The 9,388-nt window shown below is 46.7% G+C and overlaps 1 long non-coding RNA gene across 4 annotated transcripts in view; it reads left to right on the top strand.

Moving 5' to 3' along the window:
• The window catches only part of LOC103669943, a 7,080-nt gene extending 5,895 nt beyond the window's left edge, over window positions 1–1,185 (top strand). For all 4 annotated transcript variants that reach the window (XR_570443.2, XR_005835921.1, XR_005835922.1 and 1 more), the window contains one exon: window positions 431–1,185. This is a non-coding gene — a long non-coding RNA (uncharacterized LOC103669943). The remainder of the gene's footprint in view (window positions 1–430) is intronic.
• Window positions 1,186–9,388: the final 8,203 nt, after the last annotated feature.

A 9,388-nucleotide genomic window follows, 5' to 3' on the forward strand; every position in this document is an offset into this window, starting at 1 on the left:
TGCCGGAGGGGGCCAGCCTGTGGGGCCGCAGAGGAAGGGCCCTCAGGGCGGGGAGTAGCAGCCACATTGCGGCCTGGGCTCAGGAGAAAGTCAGTGCCACCAGCTTCAGGATAAGAAAAATGGTGGGTCGGTCCAGAAAAGATTTGCCAACCGAGGTGGGGCCTTGTTTGCAGTGAGCTATGGATGGAAGCCCGAAGTGTGTTTTCTGCAAAATGAGATATTTTGGGGACAAAAAAAAAAACAAGCCCAAACACTCAATGAAAATCATGAACTGTTTCTAAACGGCCCAAGCCTCTGTAGGGCAGCATTGCTACACCCACCCACCCAGAGTATTTGGGGTTGACTCGTGCCCATGAGGACTCAGAGCCCGAGCCTTCCTGCCCGCTCACCTGCCGCTGATCTGCCGGCTTGTGGCCCCTCCTCCACGCAGCCGCAGCCTCTGACCCGACCGGCAAGCAGGGGACCCGTCAGCCCCGCCGCCTCACCTCTCGGGACATCCACCTGCAGGAGGGAGAAGCCAGAGGGCTTGAGCTGGAGACGTGCTGTTGGCCTGAGCTGACCTTGTCAGGGGTGACTTGACACCCTGGTCTCTACCTCGTGATGATCTGAGGCGACTCTGCCCAGGCCTTTTTCACCCCGGTTCTGACCTCGGGCACCAGGCCCCACAGCGCCAAGGAAAAGGCAAATTGAGAAGAGGTTTGGAGGTTGGTGACAAGGCCTCACCATGTTTCCCCAGACGACCGAAATTCAGTGCGGTGGTTGCCGGCTTCTGTGATGTTCACAGTGGGTTTTAGGGGTTTGGTTCTGTCTAGAGGTGGAACGTTCTCAGACACCGTTTGGGAAGCACAGAAGCTTTTGCAAACCTTCTGATGAAACAGCCCATTTTCCTAAAATGATCGGTTCGCCAGATGCCTCTTGTTAAATGGTCTGATCGTGTCCATGGCTTCGCTTGTATAAGTACTTCAGGATTTGCCAGAATTTCTTTCCCTTTAATGGCTTAAGTCAATTAACAGCCAGCACGGGCGAAAATTCCAAGCTGTTAATTTTGGGCTCCGCGGTCTTAAAACGTCCTGCTTCTCCTCAGATAAGACCATATTCTACAGTCATTGAGCAAACCACTACATTATGGGGTTGAATGTGATCCAGGTTCAAATATTTTAATAAAAAATTCATATTTCTGAGGCATCCTGAGATGTTTCTGTGGGATTCTCCAGCCAGCAGACAGCATAATTGGCCTGATGACTTGGGGGAGGGGCATGGGGTCCCCAGACGGAGCCCAAGAGGAAAATCTCATTCAGCTGGTGGAGGCCCAGAGCCTGTCCTCTCTCTGCCTTAGGGGACATATTTTCTAGAATGTTTGCCTTAGGGAACATTTTTTCAAGAATATTCAGGCCCCAAAGATTGGGGACTGGCTGCTCCAGAGGTGAGGTGTGGCAGGAGCCAGACAGAGACCCAGATGAGCCACTCAGAAGGTCTCCAGGGGCGTCTCTGATAGAAAGGCCATGCAGCATCCCGGGGACCCCAGTGAGGGGAGGCCCCCTTCATCATCCACCTCAGTAGAGCCCACTCGCCCCCGCGTGGGCCTGGCCACAAGGCCCTCCTGGCCCAGTGCCGCCTGTAGTACAGATGTCCCCAGGCCACCACGGCAGGAAATGAAATCAAATCTGCTATGTCCACACACTGGAAACTGCGCAGCTGTTTGAAGGTATGAGCTGAAATGACATCTGTGGGCACAGAGCGATCCTCAAGTTATGCCCTTGGGAGCAAAACGCAGTGTGCTCTCTCTTGCGTGTGTGCACACGTGTGTGTGTGTGTATGTGCACACCCACACACACGTCAGGATGTGTAGAGACCAGCTCTGGAAAGACGGACAAGAACTCAGTAACAGTGGTTGCCTCCAACCTTGGCGGGGTCTGGATTTGTCACCACAGACAGAGTATCTTTTCAGACAGAAGAGGGAAAGGGCGCCAGGGCATCCAGGCTCACTGCCCCCCTCGCCGGTGCCTGTCCTGGGCGCCGGTCATAGATGTGAATTGAAGAGGGTGGGCTGTGCCCTAGCCGTGTGGTCTTGGGAGATCACTGATGCTCTCCAATTTGTCTATTTTCTGTAATATCACACTAAACTGTTTTGAGACGTGAGAAGTGGGTGGGGAAAGCTCCGGTTGTCACCACCACCACCGGCTCAGGGCCAGTGCATTTCCAGTTTTAGCCTGAGCTGGAAATGGGTCCTCCAGTGGGGTGGCCTGGCCACCCAGCCGTGCACAGGAGGGCCAGAGGTGGGAGGCCGTGGCACCTGCTCTGACATAGAGGCCCAGACTGCCCCACGCCAAGACTTCACCGTCAGCCCCTTCCTGCTCGTAGGCTTGTAGGTAAAATCAGCCCCATCCAAACCAAAATCCCCCACCCTGGTTCAGCCCCTCGCCCTGAAACAGGACTGTGGTCAGCATGTTGTTCTGGAACAACTTAGGCTCTTCTAGCTAAGAAATTGCACCTTGGGTCAGTCCCATCTTCTGTTTAGAATTCCGTCGTACTGGGAAGGGTCATACATTTTTTTAAATTATTAAGGAAGTTTTAGAAATATTTGCAAGTCTAACTTGTGACTTGAAAACACAGGGAGCCAAGCCCCGCTCTCCCCCTACCCTGTCCTCTCTTTCCCCCTCCCCCGTCACGTCCTCCTTGTCCTGGCCTCCTGAGTAGCCTCTACTCATGACTGTCTTTCATCTTGCCAAGAACAATCACCACTAAATATGGTTTCTGAATTTTCTATTGCCTTTGAGTGACTCAGAATCCGGCTCGGGCTAAAACTGGAAATGCAGTGGAATCGCAATGAGGCTGCAGAGAATCCTGGTGGCTATTAGCAGAGATGATTGGAAAGTCAGAAGATTAATGCCAGAAGCACTTGGTTAGATGAAGTCATCGTAATCACATCCCCCAGTGCCCGTATCTGAGTTCAGAGAGGTGGTGGTTTTGCCAAATCCACCACCACCAGCCAATCCGTCTGCCCTCCGTTGACACCCTGCTCCCATCTGGCTGACAGGAAGAGGGACTTGTCACCGTGCTGGGGCTTAGGAAAGAGCCAGGTCAGCAGGAGGCAGCTAACAGGACGACGACGTTGCAAGATGTCCAGGATCAAGAGAGCTCTGTGCTGGCCTCCGTCTCCTGGAGGCCCAGTCTTTGCAGGGGTGTCTTCCCAGTTTAACCCCACAAGGGTCTCCAGGAGCTGGAACGCCACAACAGAGGCTGTCACAGTCCTGGGGTGGTCCCCCTCCCAGAGTTGCACCCGCTGATGATAACCATGGTGTGTGAGCAGGGAGGTTCTGTTCACAGGTCTCTAAATCGAAATGCGCCTGCATATTCATTCCTGTTCTCTGGAGCCATAGACTCTCCACTGTCCGTGAGTGTTTCTAAACTGGCCGGCCTGGTCCCGTAGGGGTTCACCAAGGTCCCATGAGGGGGTGTCACAGATATTTTCAATATTTCAAAATGCCCAACAGAAAGTTATCTCTTTTTCCTTATGTAGGCTGTGGAGGGGTCAGCCCTGTGCTGGTGGGTGCCGAGGGGTGGGCTCCAGAGGCCCGCTGTCTGGATTCGCACCCAGGCCCATCTTTCCTGCCCTATGACCTGGGCTGGGTTCTTACTGACGCTGAGCTCAGTTCTCCCATCAGTAAAACATGGACACTTGAAATACTCAAGAGATGGTAGCAATCATTGTAGTACCTGGTTCTGGAAACAAAACATAAAGGAAAGCCAAGTACTAGGTATCAGTCACTCACTTCTGAACAGATCTCTCATGAGCACTACGTGATGTCTCAGTACTTGGGGCACCTCATTGAACGAGACAAAACACCCCCTCTTGTGGAACTGACTTCCAAGTAAGGGGATCCAGAAATAAGCAATAAACATAACCCAGAGATTGTAGGCTGCTCAGGGTAAGAAGTATGATAGAAGCAGAAGTAGAGCAGGGGAGGGGTATTGGGTAGGGGGCAGGAGGAGCAGTTTCCATCTTGACTAAGGCCGCAGGGAGAAAATGGCCTTCCACCAAAAACTCAAAGGAGCTAACCACACCGTTCTTTGAGGAAAGGGGAATGAAATTTGCTAAGTGGATAAGATCTTACAAAATATGGGATTTATGGGGACAGAGAATGATAAACATAGCTCTTCTTAGAACACATTAGGAAATCCAGAACGCACCGCATTGTGGGATTTGGTTTGTACCACGAACCCTCCCCGAGAATTTAAGGGGCAGACGTTTCCGCGAGCCTCCCGGGCAGGTCACTGGGTCTTGCATTGAGAGAGCAGGCCTGGGAACACCTGCCAGCTGGGGCTGGTGAGGTCACTGGTCTAAATCAGGGCTTGGCAACCCACAGCCACAGGCCACAGGAGGCCCACTGCCAGGTGGCTGTTTTTCTAAGAGCTTTTATCGAGAAATACTTGACATGCCATACCATAAAACTCACCTGTTCATAGTGTCCAAGCCAGTGTTGTGCCCCACACACGTACACCTTCTTCAAGAGTGTTCTCTTCATCCCCAAAGGCAATCTTGTAGCCGCGGACAGTCACTCACCATTTCTCCCTAAGCCCCCCCAGCCTGAGCAACCTCTCATTTACCGCCCACCTCTACAAATGAGCCTCTTCCAGACATTGCAGAGAAATGAAATCATACCTCAAACGGCCTTCTGTACTGGCTGCTTTCGCTGAGCGTCATGTTCTCAAGAGTCATCCATGCTGTGGCAGGAATCAGCAGTTCAGGCCTCTTTTGTTTGTTTGTTTCCCCCAATAATATTCCATGGTATGGACAGACCGGATTTTGCTTATCCATTCAGCAGTTGATGGACATCGACCATTTCTACTTATTGTCTGTTCTCAATAATGCTACTGTGAATATTTGTGCAAAAATGTTTGTGCGGACATAGGTTTTCATTTCATTGGAGTGTATACATACAAGTAAAATTGCTGGATCACGGGGCAACTCTAACATTTTGAGGAGCTGCCAGATGGTTGGCCAGGGTGGCTCCGCCATTTTGCATTCCCAGCATCAAAGTATGAGGGTTCTCATTTTTCCACATCCTTGTCAACACTTGTAATCATATGTCTTTCTTATCCCAGCCACCCCAGTGGGCATAAAGTAGTATATTGTGGTTTTAGTTAGCATTTCCCTAAAGGCTAATGCTGTGGAGTATTTTTCTGTGTACATAAAAGATTCATTTATCTCCTTTTGAGAAATGATTATTGAAATCCTTTGCCTATTCTTAAACTGAGCTATGTATCCTCATCTCATTGAGTTTTAAGAGTTCTTTCTATGTTCTGGATTTAAGTTCCTCATCAGATATATGATTTGTCAGTATTTTCACCCGGTCTGGGGTTAAATAGCCAGGAATAAGGATGTTAATAGCACCATTGTTTATAATTGCAAAAAATTATAAATAATGTGAAGTTATTCAGTAGTAGTTAAATAAACTACATTTACTTACAATATGGAAAACATTTCCCTTTTTAACAGCAGCTGAAATTAATGGGGACAGTCCCTGTGTAGTGACACGGAGTGATTCCCGAGACGTATTGAATAGACAAAGCATGGGGAGCCTGGGTGGCTCAGTCAGTTAAGCATCTGACTCTTGAGCTCAGCTCAGATCTTGATCTCAGGGTCATGAGTTCGAGCCCCATTTATGAAATAAAATAAATGGACAAAGCAAATTACAAAACTATATATATAGCATTTGACTACTTATAGAAGGCAAAACCACACTTTTCTGTAGGTGTGAACGTGTGTTGGTAAATACAGAGGGGGAGGAGCTATGAAGAAACACAGGAACCGAGAAATAGCTCTGGGGAAGGATCACAAGATGGGAGGGTCTGATAAGGGGAAGTCAAGAGTTTAAGAAGAAGATATAGAAAAGACACTTCTGCTCTGGAAAAATGGAGTAGATGTGCTTTCTTTCTCTTTGCCTTTTTTTTTTTTTTTTTTTTTTTTTTTTTTTTGGCTATTCCTCCCACTAAATACAGCTAAAATCCTGGGTATTTAGATAAAACAAACAAAATAAATGGAAAGAAGCTGGCAGATTGGCCAAGGACCTGAAGAGCTGAGGAAGGGCATAGTGGTGGGCATAGTGGTGCTTCTCTGGGTTTTGACCAGAGTCTCTGGGTTTTGGCCTCATGTACCTCCAATGTGGTGCTTGGGAAGCCAGAACCTGGAACAGGTACAGACCAAAAACCCCCAAGGAAACCTGTTCTCCATAGCCAAAAGTCTAGGAAAAGGCAACCTAGCAAGACAAACATTTTAGTGACTGTTCTACTCCAGCTGAATACCATGGGAAAAAATGGGATTTCCTACCCCTGCCAGCAAAGACAGTGCAGACTCCCACCTCACCAGGCTGTGACAAGATATCCTAACACCTCTCCCTCCTGCTGCCACCTGGTGGTTTCAAATCAGGCCAAGGGCAAAGCTGAGCCTGTGCCAAGATCACACAGGCAGCCTGGACTTCCACCACCACCTAGAGGTAACACAGCATTCCTCCACCTCCCCAAGAGGGGTAGGGGTGGTGCCAAGCGAGTATAGTGGACAGTCAGGATTTCCACCACCACTCAACAGTAGGAAGACACCACCACCACCCAGCATCAATAGAAGCCAGTTGGAGAACAGTAATGACGTGCCTGTCCATCTCCCGTCCAGAGTGGTATCAGTGGGGAGCCTGAAAGTCCACTGTCACTCAGCTGCAATGAGAAAGACCTCCACACCCAGGAGACCAATAAAAGCCAAGTGGAGAACCTGGATTCCCACCCCCACCTGGCGGTAACAAGGTACTGTCCCTCTCCTCCATCTGGATTGGTGTTAGAGACCAGGTAAAACACAAGGTTTAAATAAGAGTCAGACCGAAGAATGAGGAAGATCATAAACTGAATGAGAACAGACAACTAACAGATGCCAACACCAAGATAACACAGCTATTAGAATGATCTGATGCAAATTGTAAAGCAGCCATCAAAAACAAAAACAAAGAAACAAACAAAAACCTTCAATGCACAATTACAAACATGATGGAAAAATTGAAAAAATCAGCAAAGAATTAGAAGATATAAACAACAGTCAAGTGAACAGTACAATAACTGAACCAAAGTCGTAGTGCGGGGAGGGGAGTGGGGATGATACATGCAAGAATTGATGAACTTGAAGGTAGAACAATAGAAATCACCCAAACCAAACATGAAAGAGAAAAGAGACTGAAAAACAAAATGAACAGAATCTCAGAGACATCTGAAGTTACAACAAAAGATCTATAATAAAAGATTTGGGTCATTGGAGTCCCAGAAGGAGAAAAGAAAGAGGGTGTGGGGTGAAAAGGTATTTAAAGAAATGATGGCTGAAATTTCCCAAAATTGGGAAAGGATATAAATGTACAAGGTCAAAGAGCCAAATGACCCCAAAAAGATACATGCAAAGAAATCTGTGTCAAGACATGTCATCGTCCAACTTCTGAAAACTAAAGACAAAACTCTGGAGAGCATGCAGAAAAAAATGGGACATTAACTCTAGGGAAAAACAATTCAAATGATAATGTTTTCTCATCAGAAACCACAGGGGCCAGAAGGAAGTGTCACAACATTTTCCAGGTGCTGAAAGAAAAGAATTGTCACCTACAACCCTATATCCAGCAAAAAGTAACCTTCGGGAACAAAGGGAGAATTAAGAACAGTGTCAGATGAAGGAACACTAAGAGAATTTATAGCCAGAAGATCTATAAAAGAATATTGTTAAATTCTTCAGACAAGAGGAAAATGAAACCAGAAAAAACTTAGGAGCCTGAGGAAGGAAGGAAGAAGCAGAAAGAGAAACATGGGTAAATCTGATGGACTTGCCTTCCCTTCTGAGTTTTCCAACTTATGAAGCAAAGGTGATAATACTTTTTAACGTGTTCTCATTGTAAGTAGAAGAAATATTTAAGATAATTATTTTATAAATGGGGAGGGTAAGGGATGAAAAGAGATGTAAGTTTCCATACTTCATCTGAACTCCTAAAGTGTTGACACAAATAGACTGTGGTGTGTTACATGGGATGCACATAACATGCCTGTGACTCATGAGGCGCCTGGGTGTTTCGGTCGTTGGGCGTCTGCCTTCAGCTCAGGGCGTGATCCCCGTGTTCTGGGATCGAGCCCCGCATCAGGCTCCTCCGCTGGGAGCCTGCTTCTTCCTCTCCCACTCCCCCTGCTTGTGTTCCCTCTCTCGCTGGCTGTCTCTTTGTCAAATAAATTAAAAAAAATCTTTAAAAAAAAAAAATGCCTGTGATTCTTAATATATATGCATATATTTATATATTTATATTTTATATGTATAATTCTAGAACAATGACTAGAAAACTTTGGGGGCGCCTGGGTGGCACAGCGGTTAAGCGTCTGCCTTTGGCTCAGGGCGTGATCCCGGAGTTCTGGGATTGAGCCCCACGTCAGGCTCTTCCTTTATGAGCCTGCTTCTTCCTCTCCCACTCCCCCTGCTTGTGTTCCCTCTCCCGCTGGCTGTCTCTCTCTCTGTCGAATAAATAAATAAAATCTTTAAAAAAAAAAAAAAAGAAAACTTTGAAAGAGACTCAAAATCACTGTAGACAAATAAAAACAGAATTCTAAGGAAAAAAATGCTCGTATAACCCCCAGGAAGGCAGGGAAACAAAAACAGAAAAACATAACACAGGGAGACATAATACTGTGAACAAAAAATAAAATGGCAGTGCTAACATTTCAATCATTACATTAAATGTAAATAATCTAGATAAACCAAGTGTAAGACAGAGATTGACCGGCGGGGGGGGGGGGGGGGGGGGGGCAGATAACCAAACTATTTGCTCTCTGTAGTAAAGTTACTTCAAATATAATGATATGAGTAGGTTGCGAGTAAAAGAATAGGAAAATTTTAATTAAAAAAGAGGGAATGGCTATATAAAATCAGATAAAGTAAACTTCAGAGCAAAGAAAATTACCAGAGACAGAGAAACATTACATAATGATTAAAGGGTCGGTTCGAGGAAAGATACAGCAATCCTAAATATGTATGCACTGAACAACAGACCTGAAATATGACACGCAGAAATTGATAGAACTGAAAGGAGAAGAGAATCAGTCTACAGTCACAGTTGTAGCCTTCAACACCCTTCTCTCAACAGCTGATAGAACAACTAGGCAAAAACCAGTAAGGTTACACTGCCAGCCATCAGGATGAATTGACGTTTATAGAAAACCCCATTCAAAGACAGCAGAATACACATTTCTTTCAAGTATTCATGGAACATTATCCAAGAGAGATCATATCCTGAGCCACCAAACAAATCTCAGTGTCTTTAAGAGCATTGAAATTGTACGGCGTGCGCAACTGAGCACATGGGACTCAGACTGCAAATCC

The sequence above is a fragment of the Ursus maritimus genome, unplaced genomic scaffold, assembly GCF_017311325.1.
Source record: "Ursus maritimus isolate PB19 unplaced genomic scaffold, ASM1731132v1 scaffold_2, whole genome shotgun sequence".
Taxonomy (NCBI): domain Eukaryota; kingdom Metazoa; phylum Chordata; class Mammalia; order Carnivora; family Ursidae; genus Ursus; species Ursus maritimus.